Source organism: Canis lupus, chromosome 28 (genome assembly GCF_048164855.1).
Source record: "Canis lupus baileyi chromosome 28, mCanLup2.hap1, whole genome shotgun sequence".
Classification (NCBI taxonomy): Eukaryota; Metazoa; Chordata; class Mammalia; order Carnivora; family Canidae; genus Canis; species Canis lupus.
The window spans coordinates 18,310,722-18,330,486 of NC_132865.1; the positions used below are offsets into that span (position 1 = coordinate 18,310,722).

The 19,765-nt window shown below is 33.5% G+C and overlaps 1 long non-coding RNA gene across 1 annotated transcript in view; it reads left to right on the forward strand.

Annotated features, from left to right (window-relative positions):
- Positions 1 to 1,788: 1,788 nt before the first annotated feature.
- Positions 1,789 to 19,765, forward strand: part of LOC140620245 (uncharacterized) — a 73,326-nt gene continuing 55,349 nt past the window's right edge. Inside the window, exon 1 of the long non-coding RNA XR_012020035.1 lies at positions 1,789 to 2,034. This is a non-coding gene — a long non-coding RNA (uncharacterized lncRNA). The remainder of the gene's footprint in view (positions 2,035 to 19,765) is intronic.

The window sequence follows — 19,765 nt, forward strand, 5'->3', positions numbered from 1 at the left end:
AGTACAGATTGTAAATAGAAAGACTGCATATTTGCTTCCCAGTTCCTTAATCAATAATTATACCGGAGAAAATAATTCTGATTTTGTAATGTATGAAAATAAAATAAAGACTGATGATTTGGATTTGGGAAGAATTCCAGAAATGACTGAAGGCTGTTCACACATTCTTTTTTATACCATTGCTTTTCACATAGTAGGTACTTAAAAAATGTTTTCTGAATGGATCAATTATCCTTTAAAACACCTGGAATCAGTTAACCTAATACATTTACCTGAACTACAGAGTGCATTTTTCCAGAGCTGAAGATTTGTCTGCAGCACATTTGAATAATACAGCCGTTTCATTTCCTCCATCTCATTTCCCTTCACCTTCAATCTTGGCTTTCCTGTAAATGCCTTCAACTGTGCTGAAAATTTCACCACTGACTACTCTGTGCCAGTGTAGGGTCTGAGCGGTGGTCCAGGCCCAGACCAATGGCCCCTGGGCATTTCCCTTAAGCAGCTTGAACATTCAGTTCTGGAGTTTGGATTTTAAAATACCTGCCAACAATATGCCGGAGGTACAATGAGGCTTTGGATTTTTCTTTCTTTTTTATTGAAGTGTTTTTTTTTTTCATACACTAGTTATATTTTTTAAGAGTTTGCACTCTTTTTAAAATGTTTCCTAAATGAAATTATTTTATTTGACGCAACTTAGAAGGAACTCAATGACAGGATGGTTATAATATTTTATTTTATTTTAGCTCCTGTTGTTTCTAAGGAAGAGCTTCTAATTTAGTTATGTGTGAATTACCATAGTGAAATTTTAATTTGAGTGTCTGCATAAAAAATGTGTCTTTTCTCAGCTCCTCCATTTATTAGTTATAGACAGTTTATAGTTTAAAGGTCAAAAAACAGCTAGGGGTAAAAAAAAACTAATTCTGAATTCCAGCAATGTTCTATAAAAGTTGTGGCTTGGGCAAATCACCAGACCTCTCCAAGTTTTTGTTTCCTTATCTTTTTAATGAGAATAATAAGATTAAATGAGGTGTTGCATCCAACATTCCTTGAATATCTATAAAGATGAGTTTTACTCTATCTTCTCACTTCTAATTGAGAGACCCCCAGGTTACTCTTTGTGGATCTCACAAATTACTCTATCATCTCTGTAATAGCAGATCTATTGTCCTAGACCATTTCCTAGTGAACAGAATCAGAGGCAAGGATGCTAGTGGTGATGCTTTACTTGTGGGGTAGTATAATACCAGAAGAGCAAGAGTGAGTGTCAAGGGGAGTGAGGCAAGGAAAGATGTGAAGCATATTACTGTGCGCACTACTATTTCATGATGAGCTGTGAAGAGTCACCATGTCACTCTGTGTGCTGGACTTTTCTGGAATGGCTACACAGACAAATTATCTCAGAGTAATTCATAGGAGGATAAGGGGGGGAATTTATCTGCATGGCTTCACTAACTCTTGCTTTCCCATTAGTTAAAGTTGAACCTATGAGGAGTTAATGATCTTACCTCACTCTGAGGTGAGGCATTTGGAAGCTCCTTGAAATCCGGATCTCAAGATCTATAGTGGTGTAACATTTCCTTCTAGTTGAGGAGTGGTGACAGGGGCTGGCTGACTGGGTGACTGGTGACTCTGAAGAACAGAGGGTCCAGCATCCCAATAGCAAATATACATCCTATGTAGGCCCAAGACTGTCTTTTAAGAATATGCATATGAATTAAAGGAATCAATTAAAATTTACTCTGAGTATTTTATTCATAAAAATCTTCTCTGATTTTAAATTAGATGCATATCTCAAGAGAGATCCAACATCACCTGTTTATAACCTGTCAGCGACAGTTTTCATCTGAAGGGCAAGGAAGATGTACACCTTCATTCCCTTTCACTATTGCCTTCCTCATGGGATGGCTCTGCATCACCTCCACAATCCTGCTTAGTTATTGCAACTTCAATTTCCCTTATCTTCCCATACTATAAGAGAGATCAACTATCTGCAGATATACTTCAGTATCTGAAAATAACTGGGCTTTTCCTACTGTAAGTAGACTCAGCTGAGTGTGCCAACAACACAGGTAGTCACTTTCTGGTTTGCAGGTTTTGCATCTTCACAGCAACGTTGTTAAATCCTTCCTGAGACTGAGGGAGACAAGCCTTTGTCCATCGCTTTATCAATGGGCGGCCCTTCAGTGATGATTTCCTTTTATTGTGTGTTACAGGAATTTTTTGTTGTTTGCTCAGAAAACAAGAGGAATCAATGCTTTTGTTTTTTCTTTTTTTTAAACAAAGATTAATAAAATATCAGTTCAAAAATGGGGAGAAGATAGTATTAGTCAAAGATAATAGTTATCATGATAGAATAAATTGGGTTTTTGAGACTGAAAAGCAGGTTCAAATCCTGATTCTATAATTAATTACGTATCTTACTAGGAACATGTTGTTTAACCTTTCTAAACATCTAGCTTTCCACCTGTAAGTGGTAGTAATATCTCCCTTACAAACTGTCACATACAAAATGAAAAGGTTTATGAATTGTTTAGCATGTATTAAGCTCTTACCACATAGTACTGCATATTAGAACTGGAAAACTTAAAGTTATTATATGTAACTCTCGCATTTTTCAGTTAGGAAACTGAAATCTGGCAAAACTATATGACTACCCTCAGGTTGTATGATTGCTTAATGAGAAAGACTGTTGTATAATCTGATTCTCTTAACAAAATCTAATGTCCTTTTAACTCTAAAGCAATGCCACCTTCATTACAAGTACTACCAAGATCATATTTTTGACCTGGAGAATGATTACATTTCTCATTGTGATAAGAGCATATTTTGGTAATCTTATTTTATATTAGGTATTTATATTAGAATCTTATTTTGTCTAAAACAAAATTTTGTACAAAAGCAAATGCATTAGCAAAGCATAATTTATTTAAGGACTATATAACTAAATTCAGAACAACTTGATTTCCCTACACTCTCAACTTCAGCAATCAAGGATAATATATTTAAATCATGATTTAACAGTACTTAGTTGATATATTATTTAATGTATCGCATCGTGTGCCTGCATGATTTCATCATTATACTGAAAAAGCAAGTCTACTGCATAAGTGCTATGGTTTCAGCTACTCCTTTAGTAGTAGAATTTCTCATTATCCATATCTATTTCATTTTATTCTATGATAATTTTGAAAGAAAATGCCATCCCTTATTTTCCTGTATATAAATGTATATTTGTATCATGTCCAAAGTAATCAAGATGAAATGGTGCTTAGTATAAAAATCCTTTCATGATTAGAAGAAATGGTTTTGTAGAACAAAGGTCCAAACTGAAACCATAGCACTACACACGTGACGGCCTAATGGCTTTCTTAAAAAATATTTCTGGCAGAGTCAATTTTGTTAAAAATAACCCTGTAAAACTAACTTCACTTCTGAAAAAAAAAAAAAAACAAAACAAAACAGAGTAATAGTTCTAAGGTACAGAATCCATGGTAAATGAAGCTTTTTGGCATAATGTTTCTGTGGTAAAATATTTAAAATCAAATTATGATAGTCATTGGTATATTTAGTGCGTCAGTATCTTACACTCATTGGCCATTTTAACTTTGAATAAATCACTTAAACTCTCTGAGCCTATGGCTCCTTTTGCACAAATCATAAACAGTAATTACTGTCTAGGAATAATAAGATATTTAAATATCTGTCCTCCTTGGAAGAAAACTGTCAAATTCATTTTCATTTCTGTATCTTGCTCCATTGCTTATATTCTCTTTACCTAGTAATTTCAAAGTTTGCTCTTTGCCTTATCCTCCTTAATCAGTGCATCAAACCATGACCCTAGTCTCACCAATATTCCTCCACTAACCATAACTCTTTTCCACAAAAAGCTAATTTCTTTTCTTAACATATTTCATTTATTTATTCATGAGACACACACACACAGAGAGAGAGAGAGAGAGAGAGAGAGAGAGAGGCAGAGACACAGGCAGAGGGAGAAGCAGGCTCCATGCAGGGAGCCCAGCGTGGGACTCGATCCTGAGTTTCCAGGATCACACCCTTGGCTGAAGGCGGCACTAAACCGCTGAGCCATCGGGGCTGCCCAAAAGCTAATTTTCTTAAGAGAGTTTTCTCACTTTTGCTGTGACCATATTTGAGAACAAAAAACATTAGTAAAACTAAAAGTTGGTTAGAGTGCCTGAAGTATAAGTACAGACAAAGTGAGGTTAAAAGCATAATCAGAGTGATTTCCAGATTCTGGTTTAGCCTACAAAGAGCTAGATTGAGTGAACAAGTAAAAAGCTCAAAAAAACTGAAAAAGCAACAACTCATCTTAGATCTGTCAGAGAAGTAAGGTCACAGGACAAACTACTGCTGCCCTCATAAATGGAGAGACAGGTTAATACAGAGAATCACAACTTACCAGAGCAGAAACTCTCTGGCAAAATCCTCCACAGGAACCACCGCTGGGGTAGGAAAATATGAATTTTAATTTTACAGACTATGAGTTCAGAGTGGAAAACTCTGAGAGTTAAAAACTCCAGGGGTGAACAATCACAAGGGGCTCCCATACTTACGTGATTTTGACCTCCAGAAATTTAACCAGATTCTTATAGTGAATATCAGAGAAGAATCTCCTCCTGTTTCTAGCAGGAGGAGAAAAAGAACCATCTGGAAATATTCTGTAGCAGTCTGTTCTTAAAAAAAATAAAGTTTATTTCTTATTCACAAAATACCCCAGATGTCAGTGTCCCAGGGCTGATAGGATAGCTCTGTCACTATCACCCTTGGCTTCTGTGTCTGGTACCAAAGTGGCTACTCCAGCTCTCACCATCAGATCTTTCTCCTAACTGAGCAAGGACCGTGCATACTCATTCCTTTATTTCCTCAGATTTACTGCAGTAAAATTTACAAAAATGATATACTTAAGGTAGATAACATAGTGTTTTGATATATGTATACTTTGTGAGATGATTACTACAACTAGCTAATTAACATATTTATCATCTGATATGGTCATCTATTTTTGTTTTGTTTTGTGATGAGAACACTTGAGATCTACTCTCTTTGCTATTTTTGAGTGTATAATACATCATTGTTCTTACTGTATAAAGTATATTATTTATAATGTGGTATATGAAATATATCTTGTGTGTAGTAAGAACACTTGAGATTTACTCTTAGCAAATTTCAAATGCACATTATTATTATTTAATATAGTATATTGTACACAGTATATCATTGTACATAGTATATCATATAACATATTATATATTGTATACAATCACCATGCTGTACATACATCTTCTGAACGTATTTCTGTTATAACTGAAAGTTTGCACCCTTTGACCAATATATCCTCATTTACTTTATCCTCAACCCTTAATAATCATCATTCTACTCTGTTGCTATGAGTTCAACTTTTTAAGATTCCATATGTAAGTGAGATCATATAGTTTGTCTTCTGTGTCTGGCTTATTTAACTTGGCATAATGTCTTCCAGGTTCTTAAGACTTTCACTCAAGAGAAACTATTTTATCATGGTCTAAACTACTGGTGTTTCATCACAGCCTGTTCTACCTTGGGGGAGAGAAATACACAATTCTAGCAGACTGTAACCATCATGTCCCATATTTAATGAGGTAGTGAGAAGAGGGAAGTTCACAGCTAAAGGACACAGATTCATTAAAGACAGATTTAACTGTAGGACTGTAAAATGCTTCCCCCATACACACACTTTACCACCACTTTGCTAAAGGCCTATTTATCCCAGTTCCTTTTAGCTTAGTGTACATTATGTGTGACTATCAAGGAAAAATTACAAGGCATATTAAAGGTAAAAAATACAGTTTAAAGAGACAAAACAAGTACCAGAATAAGATTTAGATTTGGCAGGGATATTGGAATTATGAGTCCAAAAATATAAAACAACAATGTTTAATATGATAAGAACTTTAATGGATAGACAGCATGCAAGAATAAATATGCAATGTGAGCAGAGAAATGGTAATTCTAAGAACAAATTAAAAACAAATGCTAGAGATCAAAAACATTGTCACTGTAACAGAAATGAAAATCCTCAGGCTCATTATTGACTGGGCATGGTGGAAGAAAAAACTTCTGAGTCTGAGGGTATCTTAATAGAAACCCTCAAAACTGAAAAGCAAAGAGAACAAAGATTGAAAAATAAGAACAAAATACACAAGAACTGTGGGATGACTACAAAAGGTATAACATAGGAAAATGGAATAGAAATGGAATGTCCCCAAATTAATGTCAGACATCAAACTGCAGATCCAGGAAGCTTAGAAAATAACAAACAGGATAAATGCCAAGAAAACTATACCTGGATGTATCATTTTCAAATGACAGTAAATCAAAAATAAGGAAAACATCCTGAAAGAAGCCAGAGGCGGGGGTGGGGTGGGGAACATCTTACTTCTAGGAACAAAGATAAGAACTATGTCCAACTTCTCAGAAATCATGCAAACATGAAGACAGTGGAGTGGAACATTTAAAGTATTGAGAGAAAAAAAACCCATCAACCTAGATTCTGTACCCCACAAAATTATCCTTCAAATGTGAAGGAGAAATAAAGACTTCCTCAGCAAACAAAAATTAAGGGAATTTCTTACCAGCAGACCTACCTTGCCAGATATATTCATTAGAAAGAGAGAAAATAATACAGATCAGAATTATTCGGGATCCCTGGGTGGCGCAGCTGTTTAGCGCCTGCCTTTGGCCCAGGGCGTGATCCTGGAGACCCGGGATCGAATCCCACATCGGGCTCCCGGTGCATGGAGCCTGCTTCTCCCTCTGCCTATGTCTCTGCCTCTCTCTCTGTGTGACTATCATAAATAAATAAAAATTAAAAAAAAAAAAAATACAGATCAGAAACTTGATGTATGTGAGGAAGAGCATCAGAGGAGTATAAGTGAATGTAAAATAAAGATTTTTATTTTTATTATTCTTAATTGATCTAATAGCCAACAGTCTATATAAATTTTTAAATTTTTAATTATTTTCATGAGATATAATTGGCATAATATTGAGTAAGCTTCAAGTTTAAAACTTGTTGATTTGGGGCAGCCCGGGTGGCTCAGTGGTTTAGCACCACCTTCAGCCCAGGGCCTAATCCTGGAGACCTGGGATGGAGTCCTACATCAGGCTCCCTGCATGGAGCCTGCCTCTCCTTCTGCCTGTGTCTCTGTCTCTCTCTTTCTGTGTCTGTCATGAATAAATAAATAAAATCTTGAAAAAAAAACTTGTTGATTTAACACATTTATATCATTTATATATTGCAATATGGTTACCACCATACCATTAGCTACCACTTCTATCATGTCACATAATTATTATTTTTTTTGCAGTGAAAACAACTGAGATCTAGTCTTTTAGCAACTCTGAAGTTCACAATATAGCATTATTGACTATAACCACTGTGCAGTGATTAGATCATAGAATTAATTTATCTACTTGTTACACATTTGTACCTTTTAATGAAATCTCCCTAATTCTCCCACTCTAATATATAAACATAAATTCTTCCATACACAATAAATAGATATGCATCTGGAACTTTCCTACACTGTATTAAAAAAAAAAAAAAAACCTTCCTTGACTTTCTGGAAGAGAAATTTGACATATGTCTGTGATGAATTATCTGTAGGAACTATTTTTAGGTTGAGGACAGTGGACTACATAAATGAATGCATCTTAAAAGAATGGCTACCATTCAGGACTAAAGAAATTAGAGATTTTAAAAGGCCTTAAAGAAATAACTGAAAAAAATTATCACAGCCTCCAATGATTGGGGATACCTAGTCTTCCTAGCATCTCCCTTGTGGTGAAGCTTTCTATTTCTAATTTAAAAATATAATATACTAGTTAAGAGTCTGTTTCCTGGTTTGCTTCTCTTTTTCCCTATGTTTGTTTTGTTTCCTAAGTTCCACATATGAGTGAAATTATATGTTGTCTTTCTCTGACTGACTTATATTGTATGGCTGAGTAATATTCTATTGTATATGCATGCCACTTCCTCTTTATACATTTGTCAATCGATGGACATTCGGGCTGTTTCCATGATTTAGCTATTGTTGATAATGCTGCCATAAACAGTGAGGTGCTTGTATCTCTGAATTAGTATTTTTGTATTCTTTGGGTAAATACATAGTAGCACAATTGCCAGATTGAAGTGTAGTTTTATTTTTAACTTTTCAAGGAAACTCCACACTGTTTTCCAGAGTGGCTGTACCAGTTCGCATTCCCACCAAAAGTGCAAGAGGGTTCCTTTATCTCCACATTCTCACCAATACCTGTTGTTTCTTGTGTTGTTGAGTTTAGCCATTTAGACAGGTGTGAGGTGATGTCTCATTGTAGCTTTGATTTGTGTTTTCCTAATGATGACTGATGTTGTGTATCTTTTCATGCATCTGCTGACCATCTGGATGTCTTTTTTTGGAAAAATGTCTAATCATGTCTTCTGCCCATTTTTAATTGGATTATTCATTTTTTGGGTGTTGAGTTTTAGAAGTTCTTTATATATTCTGGACACTAACCTTTTATCAGAAATGATATATTCTGGATACTAACGTTTTATCAGAAATGACATTTGCAATTATCTTCTCCTATTCCATAGGTTGCCTTTTAGTTTTGTTGATTGTTTCCTTCACTGTGCAGAAACTTTTTATTTTTTTTTGGGGGGGGGGACGGGTTAAATAGGTGATGGAGATTAAGGAGTGCATTTGTGATGAGCACCAGGGGTTCATCATGTAAGTGTTGAATCACTAACTTGTATACCTAAATCTGATATTACAATGTGTATTAACTAAGTGGAATTTAAATAAAAACTTAAAAAAATAAAAATATAATATAAAAGAGAATTAAAGCATATTATTTTGAGACAACTGAATAAATTATTCGCAAAGATAAGTAGTTCAGATAAAAAATCTAATTGGTGGGAGATATGGTTGAAATATGAAGAATAAGATAGGTAAGACATAGGATATTTTTATCTTAATGTTATAAACAAATTGAAATTCACTGAAGATTCATTTTTCCCTCTTCATTATTCTTTGTTTTAAAAAACAATCAATTCACTCTTGTTATTAAAAGAATTTAGAAGTATCCTCAGTGTCCATCGAAAGATGAATGGATAAAGAAGATGTGTTGTGGTATATATATACACACACACAATGGAATATTCCTCAGCCATTAGAAACGACGAATACCCAACATTTGCTTCGACGTGGGTGGAACTGGAGGGTATTATGCTGAGTGAAGAAAGTCAACTGGAGAAGGACAATCATTATACGATTTCACTTATACAGAGAAAATAAGAAATAGTGAAAGGGATTATAAGGGAAAGGAGAGAAAATGAGTGGGAAAAATCAAAGAGGGTGACAAAGCATGAGAGATTCCTAACTCCGGGAAACGAACATGGGGTAGTGGAAGGGGAGTTGGGCAGGGGGATGGGGTGACTGGGTGATGGGCACTGAGGGGGGGGCACTTGACAGGATGAGCACTGGGTGATATGCTATATGTTGGCAAATTGAACTCCAATAAAAAAGTATACAAAAAAATATATATATAATAAAATATAAAAGGTTCCTTTCATTTTCATTTTCCTTACAACTCAGCTCTAAGTAAGACAAAAATAGTGAATTATTTGGTTTAAATTATTCCAGAATGTTTTCCTACAAATCCATTTGTAATTTGTTTGATATATACATGGCATCATACACATTACTTTAGAACTATTTTCTTTTTATTTATTTATTTATTATCTATTTTCTTTTTAATTTGAAAGAATTTCGTCAACATCTTTTCATGTCTGTGTATCTGGGTCTCCTCTGTGCTTTCCAAATACAGTAGTAGTATGCCGCAGGGTAGATAGACCATAATTGTTTTATGTACATTTAAGCTTATTTCACTATTTTGTATAGTTTTTAACTTTTAATTTTAAAATAATAACAGGTTAATCAAATTTATAAAGCTTCCATAAATTTTAACATCTTGCATAACCATAGTACAATAATCATAATTCGGAAATTAAATCAATATAATACTTATAAACCATTAAGAAATTTCACTCAAATGTTTCCAAATTGAACTTGAATTTGGATTTGACCTGAATTCGTGGATTCCACTAATGCCCTTTATACTGATGCATACCTAAACCAAAAGTCACTCATTGTGTTTAGTTGTCATGTCTCCTTAATTTCTCCATTGTGGGAAAGTTCTGCAACCTTCTTTGTCTTTCAGACCGTAAACACTTTTGAAGTCCATTCATATTGTAGAGAATGTTCCTCAACCTAGGTTTATGGTATTTCTTCAAAATTTAATCCAAGTTATGTATTTTTGGCAAGAACACTACAGAAGTGATGTTGTGTCCTTCATATACCATATCTGGAGGCATATGATGTCAATTTGTCTCATTGCTGGTGATTTTAAATTGGTCAATTGGTTAAGTTGGAATCTTAAAAATAGCTTTAAAAATATTTTTTAGAGGTTTTACCACTGTAAAATTACTCTGTTTCCTTTGTAATTATTAAGTATCCAAAAGAGAATATTTTGAGAATAAGAAAAATCCTGGTTCTTATTCAACTTTTGCCCACTAAGTTTAGCATCTATTGATGATTCTTGTCTGTAATAATTATTAGTGTTTTTTTAAATTATAGTGGTTTGTTTACTAATTGATAATTTTCTATTTTATCATTCTGTTTACTAACCAAAATTCTGTTGCAATAAAAAGTTATCTATGCTCTTTAAATTATTTATTTATTCTTTGAGTATTATGTGGGTTATAGTCCATTACCATCAATATTTATCTCTTTACTCAACTTGCCCCATATTTTTACATTGGGAGCTCCTTTAAGTTGTCTTCTGGGTCTTTTTGACATAACCTCATCATTTTTTTAGTGCATTCTTAGTTTCTGGACTTCCCAGGACCCAGAACTAGAATCATCCATTTCACCAAGCAGGCTCAGATATATTTACTTACACACCTACACACGTTTCTATTTCTATATTATTTGTGTATGTGTGTATATATGTTACACACACAGAAACACATTTATTAAAAATGATGAGTTCCTACTTACATCTTCAATTTCTATCCAGGACCATAGTGTTCACTCTAGCCTTCTTCCTTACCTTATTTGTTACTACTTTCTCCAGCAGTGTATAACCTGGTTCTCATTATCCACACTATATTTACTTATTTGTTTAATCCTGGAATATACATTGTTGATATGTATATGAATTGCTAACATACAATCCTATGAAATAAATTTACTAACTCTAGACCTATATTTGTATATTTTTGTTTGTTATTTAGTCTTACACTATGTAGTTGAAATATTACTTTCCAAAATTACTTAAGTTAGTGTTTTTATCACTCCCTTCATTGTGGTGTGTTATTAATTTATAATGCAGTTATTTTCTATTTTACTGTTTGTATTCCATTTTGGATTTCCCCACATTTGGTTGATCTTATGATTCTATTATTTTGATAGTACAAACAATGCTGGCAAAAAGTACCTTTGTTCTAACATCTTCATGTGCAACTGTAAGTATGGTTATAGGTCAATTCCTAGAAATGGAACTTATAAGTCAAATACATGCACATTTAAAGTTTCTATATACATTGACAAATTTGTTTTATAAATGTTAATACTATTTGTAGAATCCAATCAACTACTTCTGGCACTTCTCTGTTGCTTATACAGATCAGCAATAAATTTTGTTTACATCTTTTTAAATTTTGCTAATCTCATTAGCAAAAGTTATATCACTTGTTATTTTAATTTGTTTTCATTTGTATAATGCTAGAGTGGAGTATCTCTTAATATATTTTATTTGAATAATTCCTGAGTGGAGTATCTCTTAATAGTATAGAATTTGTTTTTATCTGAATAATGCTAGAGTGGAGTATCTTTTGATATATTTAATATAACTCTGGATATATTTACATTTTTCCTGTGAGTTGCTTATTCATTTACTTTGCCTATATTACTTGGGATTTTTCTGTTCTTTTTAATTTTTGGAGGTTTACGAAATTTACAAAATTTACAAAAACATAAATTTATATATAATAGATGTTAACCCTACTATTTGTTACATATGTTGCAAATATTTTTTTCCCAGATCATCATTTAACTTCCAGGTTTCTGGGTGGCTTTTGCCATCAATGTTTTTACTTTTTATGGAGTAAAATCTCTCAATTCCTTTATGAATTCTTGTTTTCTTATGAGGTTTAGGACAGCTCTCTATATAATAAAATAATAAAAATACCCACAAAATGTCTAAAATAATTCCTCTTCATTGATTTGCAAACATTTATACCATATTCTAAGTTCTTGTAGAAACCTGAACCTGTGTCTGGATGCACAATTCTGGCAGTTTTCAAAGTATGGCCTGTGGACCCATCAAGTCTATATGACTACAAACTGAAAATAACCCAAATGAACTTGAACAGCTAAAATATAAATGTTTTCATGTAATCATATAGTCTAATTATATAAGGCAATGACAGTAAATGATCTGCTGCTATATGAAACCACATGGTTGAAGCTCATAAAAATTAGCAAAAGTAGCTAGGCATGAAAGAATGTATACAGTATAATTTTATTTATGTACCTTTAAGAAAAAGGCAGGAAGAGCTAAACTACAGTGTAGTTTTGGGGACATCAATACTTTAGGGAAGTAGTTACTCAGAATGGGCCTAGAGAAGATTTCTGGGTGTTAGTAATGTCCCACTTCTTGCTGTATGTGTTAGTCACATTGATGTATACATCTGTCAAATTTCAAGATTTATATGCTTTACTATGCAGATATTATACATTATTTTAAAATAAAAAAGAATATAGAAGATTTGAATAATGCAAATAAAAAGCTTGAGCTCATGTGTGTTTATAACGCTGTATCCAGCAACTGTAGAATACACATTTTTAAAAAGCATATATAATAGTCAACTTACAAAATGTCCACCATCTTTATCTCCTGATAGCCACTGCCCTTGTGTAGTTCCTCCCATATGTAATAAAACTGTCATACATAACATGCAAAATACTATGAAAAAAACAGAGTATGACTTTCAAGGCTAGGGCATAACAACGTTGGGGCTTCTCTCTCTCTCTCTCTCTCTGTTAAATAATCTACTCTGGAGGAAGCCTGCTGCCACTTTGAAAGGATACCCCAAGAGTCCTATAGAGAGGATTGTGAGGCAAGACAATGAGGTCTCCTAACCAGAATTAACTTGCAAGGCATATGAGTGAGCTTTGGAAGTGGTTCTTCAGCTTCATCAGTTTGCATTACTGTAACCTCCATCGACATTTTGTCCATAACCATTAATGACAAACCTTGAAGTTTTTGCAAGTTTTTGTAACAAAATATATGTAATTTAAAAGTTCTAAAACCAATCTTCATTCTTTCTGCTTCTTATCAATACAAAGAGTGTAGTATGCTTCAACTTTGATCAACCTGTCCCAATTTATATTATGCTCTTGTCCAATATTTTAGTTGTCTTGCTCAATTTTAACCCAACAATTTAGACTATATTACCATTATATTATTTTATTTATATTACTTTATATAGCCAATGTTTATTTAGATTCATTCAAATATTTACATTTAACTCCTTCTTGTATCTAATTCCTTGTGATGGTTGGCAAATGGTAATTTTATATTTCCATAATTCTTTCCACATTTTCGAGTTGGCATTCTACTTCAAGGAAGAACAGCCCCTATTCATTAATTCATTTATTCATTTATTCATTCACTTATATTCACATATATTCATTCACTTATTCATTTACTCATTCACCATATCAATGGTGACTCATTGATTCTTAATTTGTTCAAAGTATTATAATCACATTTATTTTGATGTATAAATTGACCCAAATTTAGTATGGTAGTCCCTTCAATATAGCTTCTACAACCTTTACATTTGCACCCATCATTCTTTGGGTACTTCTCATAGTTTTGCATAAAAGATGTTTCAGGCTCATGTTTGTTGTTTTCTTTTCATGTGCCGGCTATATAATTGACCAAGGAGCCTTGATTCCTTTGAATCTAACTTTTAATACCTTCTTTGATATATACTAAGATCTCAGGTATATTTGGGTTTGTTTCTTGGTCTTTTGTTGTTTGGCTATTCCCCACAGTTGCTACATTGACTTAAAGATAATAGGTTTATAATTAGCTTATTCCACAAATATAGTGCTCTCATGTGCAAGGGATACAACAATGGGGTGGAGAAACAAAATTCCATCAGGAAACATATATTTTGTTTGTAGAAGAAAGAAAAAATAACATGAAGTATAGGTATAACAGGAACGTCTGGGTGGCTCAGTGGTTGAGTGTCTGCCTTTGGCCCAGGAGGGTCTGGGGATTGAGTCCTGCATTGGACTCCCTGGGAGGAGCCACCTTCTCCCTCTGCCTGTGTCTCTGCCTTTCTCTCTCTCTCTTTGTCTCCCATGAATAAATAAATAAAATCTTTAAAATATATATATAGGTATAACAGATGGTATTAGGTCTACCTTATAAGGACAGCTGTTTATCCTTATTTTCATTTCTGAACTACCTAGACTACCTCTGAATCCATCCTATTTAATACATGTTTTAGAATTAGTTTTTGCGCTCCATAATATTGTGAAGGAATATCTTTAGAATTTCTGTAACTATATACATCAATTTGTAGAGAATTGGCAATATGATATCTAGATTTCTTTTCCAATCAAGGCATTATCTTAGTCTTTATCTTAGTCTTTATCTTCTTAGTCATTAATAAACCTCATTTGAATTGTTTTATAAAAAATTGTTTCACTGAAAGCCTCTTGTGCTATAATTTATAACTTTCTAAAATATTTTATATGTGTAGTCATTTTCTTACACATACACACGAGATTTGTCTTGAACAAGGATTGCAGAAAAGTATGACCGAGCATATGGTTCAATAATGAGGCAGGTAACAGGGAAACTATGATATTGGTGGGAAGAAGAAGAAATGAGAGAAATGAAAAAAGATCAACCAGCAGGGTGTACTAATGAACTCTAGCAGTCTGTTGTGGTATAAGAATTTAGGAATCTTCACGTGACATTGTAAAGAGTTTTTGAGGCAGTTATGATACATGAGATATCAAGGAATAGAGGAATAAAAAATGTTGAATTTCAATCATTTTGGCATGGTTAATGGAAATCTTAGTGTTTTTCAAGAATTATTTCAATGCAATTTACTTTAAAAAATAAAACTTTAAAATTTTTATTATTTTTTTTTTTTTTGAGAGAGAGAGTGAGCATGTGAGTGGGGTGGGGGAATGGCAGAGAAGGAGAGGGAGAGTCCCAAAGTTTTATTTTAAACTATTACAGGGTCATTTGTTTAAAATTGTTTCTACTTAATTGCAGTAAATCTTTTTCTGTACATCTTTTTCTTCCTTTCTAAATTCTTACTAAATTTAAGTCAAATGACCAAAAATAACAAATATTAAACCATTTTTGTTATTCAAAATAATATGTCTTTATTAATGTACATATAAGCACTCTGTATAGTTATAATTTTTTTAAAAGATTTTATTTATTTATTCATGACAGACACAGAGAGAGAGAGGCAGAGACATAGGCAGAGGGAGAAGCAGGCTCCCTATAGGGAGCCCGATGTGGGACTAGATCCCAGGACCCCAGATCACACCCTGAGCTGAGGGCAGATGCTCAACCACTGAGCCACCCAGGCATCCCTGTATAGTTATAATTAACCAATGTATTACTTGGTCTTAATATATAATTTTATGTGCATTTTTCTTTAATGCTATTTTATACAAGCAATAATATTATTTATATCAATCAAGAGAAGTCAGAGAGCTATGGTTTTTTTTTTAATTTTTAATTATTTATGATAGTCACAGAGAGAGAAAGAGAGAGAGGCAGAGACATAGGCAGAGGGAGAAGCAGGCTCCATGCACCGGGAGCCCGATGTGGGATTCAATCCCGGGTCTCCAGGATCGCGCCCTGGGCCAAAGGCAGGCGCCAAACCGCTGCGCCACCCAGGGATCCCCAGAGAGCTATGGTTTTAAGCAGGTTTTTAGTACTGATTTTTTTTTTCTTTTTATATTCTGATCCCCTTCACCCTTTTCTCCCCTATCTCCCCACTCCCTTTCTCTGACAACCACCAATCTTCTTTCTATATCTATGAGCTTGGTTTTATTTTGTTTTGTTTTAGATTCCACATAAGAGAAATCATGTATTTGTCTTTCTTTGTCTGACTTATGCCACTTAATATAATGCCCTTGAGGCCCATTCATGTTGTTGCAAAAGGCAAAATGTCATTCTTTCTTTGGCTGAATAATATTTCATTATATATTTTGCTCATGCCAATCATTTGGAACATTATTGCTTCCTTCTTTATTTTAAAAAGCTCCTTTTTAGGTAAACATAGACCTTGCTGTCTGTAGATCTTTTGAACATTACATAAACTGATACTTAGTTGATTTAGCAATAGTAGTACAATGATTAGTAATGTAGAAATATTAACCCAAGGAATGTAGGGTGGCTTTGTCAAAATATCAAGTAAAATTTTGTTTCTAAAGCACATTTAATTAATATGGATAATCTAAAGAATGCATTATGTATCCTATATTAAAAACAAAATAAAACACAGATTACCAGCTTTCCCATTCCATCCCTATTTTCTTTGGGTATAGGATGGTTCACTCTTTTTGGACTAAATTATAGTTGTTATAGTGAGTATGCATTTACTGCAGCTTTGCCGAATCTCAATCATTGTACCTCCTTCAATTAATTTTTTCTTAAGACACAGATATATACATTTGTATACATAAATATATATATATATGCACAATTTATTTACCATTTATCCATCAATGGACACTCAAGTTGTTTCTCTATCTTGGCTATTGTAAGTAATGCTATAATCAACCTAGAAGTACATACATCTTTTTGAATTAGTGTTTCTTGTTTCTTCAGGTAAATACACAGAAGTGGAATTACTAAATTGTATGGTACTTCTATTTTTAGTCTTTTGAGGAAACTCCATGTTTTCCAGAGTGGCTATACCATTTTGCATCCCCACCAACAGTGTGTAAAGATTCTCTTTTCACCATATTCTTGACAACACTAGCCAGTGTTTCTTGTCTTTTTGATATTAGACATCTCATTGTGGCTTTGATTTGCATTTCCCTGATGATTAATAATGTTGAGCACCTTTTCATGTGTCTGTGGCCATTTCCTATGTCTTCTTTGGGAAAATATCTATTCAGATCTTCTGCCCATCGTTTATAGGATCATTTGATTCTTTTGCTATTGAGCTGTGTATAATTCTCTCTATATTTTGGATATTAGCTACTTATCAGATATATGATGCCCAAATATTTTCTCCCATTCAGTAAACTGCCTTTTCATTTTGTAGATGGTTTCCTTTGCTAGGAAGACATTTTCATTTTGATATAGCCTCAGTTGTTTCTTTTTGCTTTTGTTGCTCTTACTTTTGGTGTCAGATTTAAAAAAAAAATCATTGCTAAGATCTATGTTAAGGAGCTTACCACCTATGTTTTCTTCTGCAAGTCTTATGGTTTCAGATTTTATGTTCAAGTCTTTAATCTAAGTTTAGATTTACAAAATAATAATAATACAGAGAGGTGCTATATGCCCACACCTAGTTTACCCTCTAGTTGACATCTTATATTACTATATACTACACTTGTCACATCTAATTAATCAATATTGATAGATTGTTATTAACTAAATTCCAAACTTAATTCACAATTCACTAGTTTCTTCCTAATGTCCTTTTTCTGTTCCAGAATCCCATGTAGGACCACTAGACAGTCTCTTTTAAATTAATCTGTTGCTAATGTCATATTCATAGTTATTTTAATAAAACTCTGTCCTAAGGCCGACTTCCAGGCATAAGGAAACCAGTCTGGCTTCATGTATGTTATACTATGATGTGACAATCAAATCCTCTATATGATTCTCTTGCTTTATGGCCAGACTAAATGTTCATTAAATTTAGATACTAACTGATTTTCCCAGAAGACAACAAATTTGTATTTGGATGTACCTGAAGCTACTGAACATGTGCAACTAGTCTGAAGTGAGAAAATACACCAGGAAGGCCACTTCTTTTGACCTCTGATGCCACTCTGTTTTCTTTCATTCTGTAGTTGCTCAAGGGTCTTAGATAGACCTCTGAGTATAATTTCTGTTACTCCCAAATTTTTGGTGAATAACGTGAGGTACTCACGAATATCAAGTACCATGGTTTGAGTGCTAAAACTAAGAATCAGAAACACCTGAAAACTGCCTTGGCACAGTGAATCATGACTCATCTATATGCTTGCATTCAACAGTAGGGAAGTAGAAGTACTAGCCCCGAAGCTCATGATATATTAAACAGCCCTTAGCAAAACAGATTGGCTGAGTTGTTCAATTAGTTTTTCAACACTAATCCAATACACCTGTGGTCATATGCCCAGAGCCTAGGAAAACATTTCCCTGAGGATGAATATTCAGAGTAATAGAATATTTAAAAATAGAAAAATAATAAATAAATTTCCCCAGACTTTTCTTACAACAGTCTTCAGATGTTTAACCAATTTTGATTCTAACAAAATATTTTGGAATATAATAGAAAGTATGCTGTTGGGTACTAAAATATTTGGTGATTCATAAGATTTATTCTATTCATTCAAATATGTATTGAGCCCCTAATATGGACTAACCACTGTACCAAGCCTTAGGGATACATTGGGTGAATTGCCATAAGGAAAAAAAGACAGTATCTACTCTTACGAAGCATATTTTCTGATGAGAGAGAGTCTTTGGTTAAATAGAAGATGCATATAGCATTTGTATAGCTAAGAAGAACATCAAAGTGGGACACCTGGGTGGCTCGTTGGTTAAGCTTCTAACTCATGGCTTCAGCTCAGGTCATGATCTAGGGTTCTGGGTTTGAGTCATGTGTTGGGCTCTGCACTTAGAAGGGAGTCTGCTTGGGATTCTCTCTCTTCTTTTCCCTCTGCCCCCCACCCCCCACTAAACAAATCTTAAAAAAATAAAGGAGCATCAGAGAATTTTCAGAAGGGATGGCTGCACTTCTTGATTTAAATTCATAATTATGGTCATTCCCAGTGTATTATAGGTTTTACATAAAAATACATTATGAATTCAAAACTCTTGTTTATATTTCTTTTTGTAGTCATATATACTTTCAACATTTACAAAAACTTTTCTTGTGACAATGAGCTTCTTTATAATCTAAGTAGATTAATTGCCATGTTTTCAAAGGGCACTGCATAGTTATACTGTAAGGAAGTTCAATGAGCAAGTCATCATTTACCCAACAGACAAGTGTTATATACTGACAGCATGTCTTTCTAAATTTTGAAATATAGTGAGGAAATATTAGGTGACATTACAGGTCATACAGTAGATAAGTAGATAATTAAACTACTTTAAAAATCATAACCAAACAAGCAAAATATTGCATATCTGTGCTATATGCATTTTGGCATGCTATTTAGATTCCTCCATTGATAAAGAAAGCACTTTTAAAAGCATTGTAAGGCTGGATTACAAGTTGAATACATTTTTGAAAAGTGCATTTTTTTTTCACTATGTAAAATTCTCTTCATGGAAAAATGTGGCCAATGGATTAACAATATAAATATACCATTTTGGAGATGGTTGACTCATAATAATCTAATATGTGAGAGTACAGTGATTTAAGAAATTTAGAGCTTTTATAATG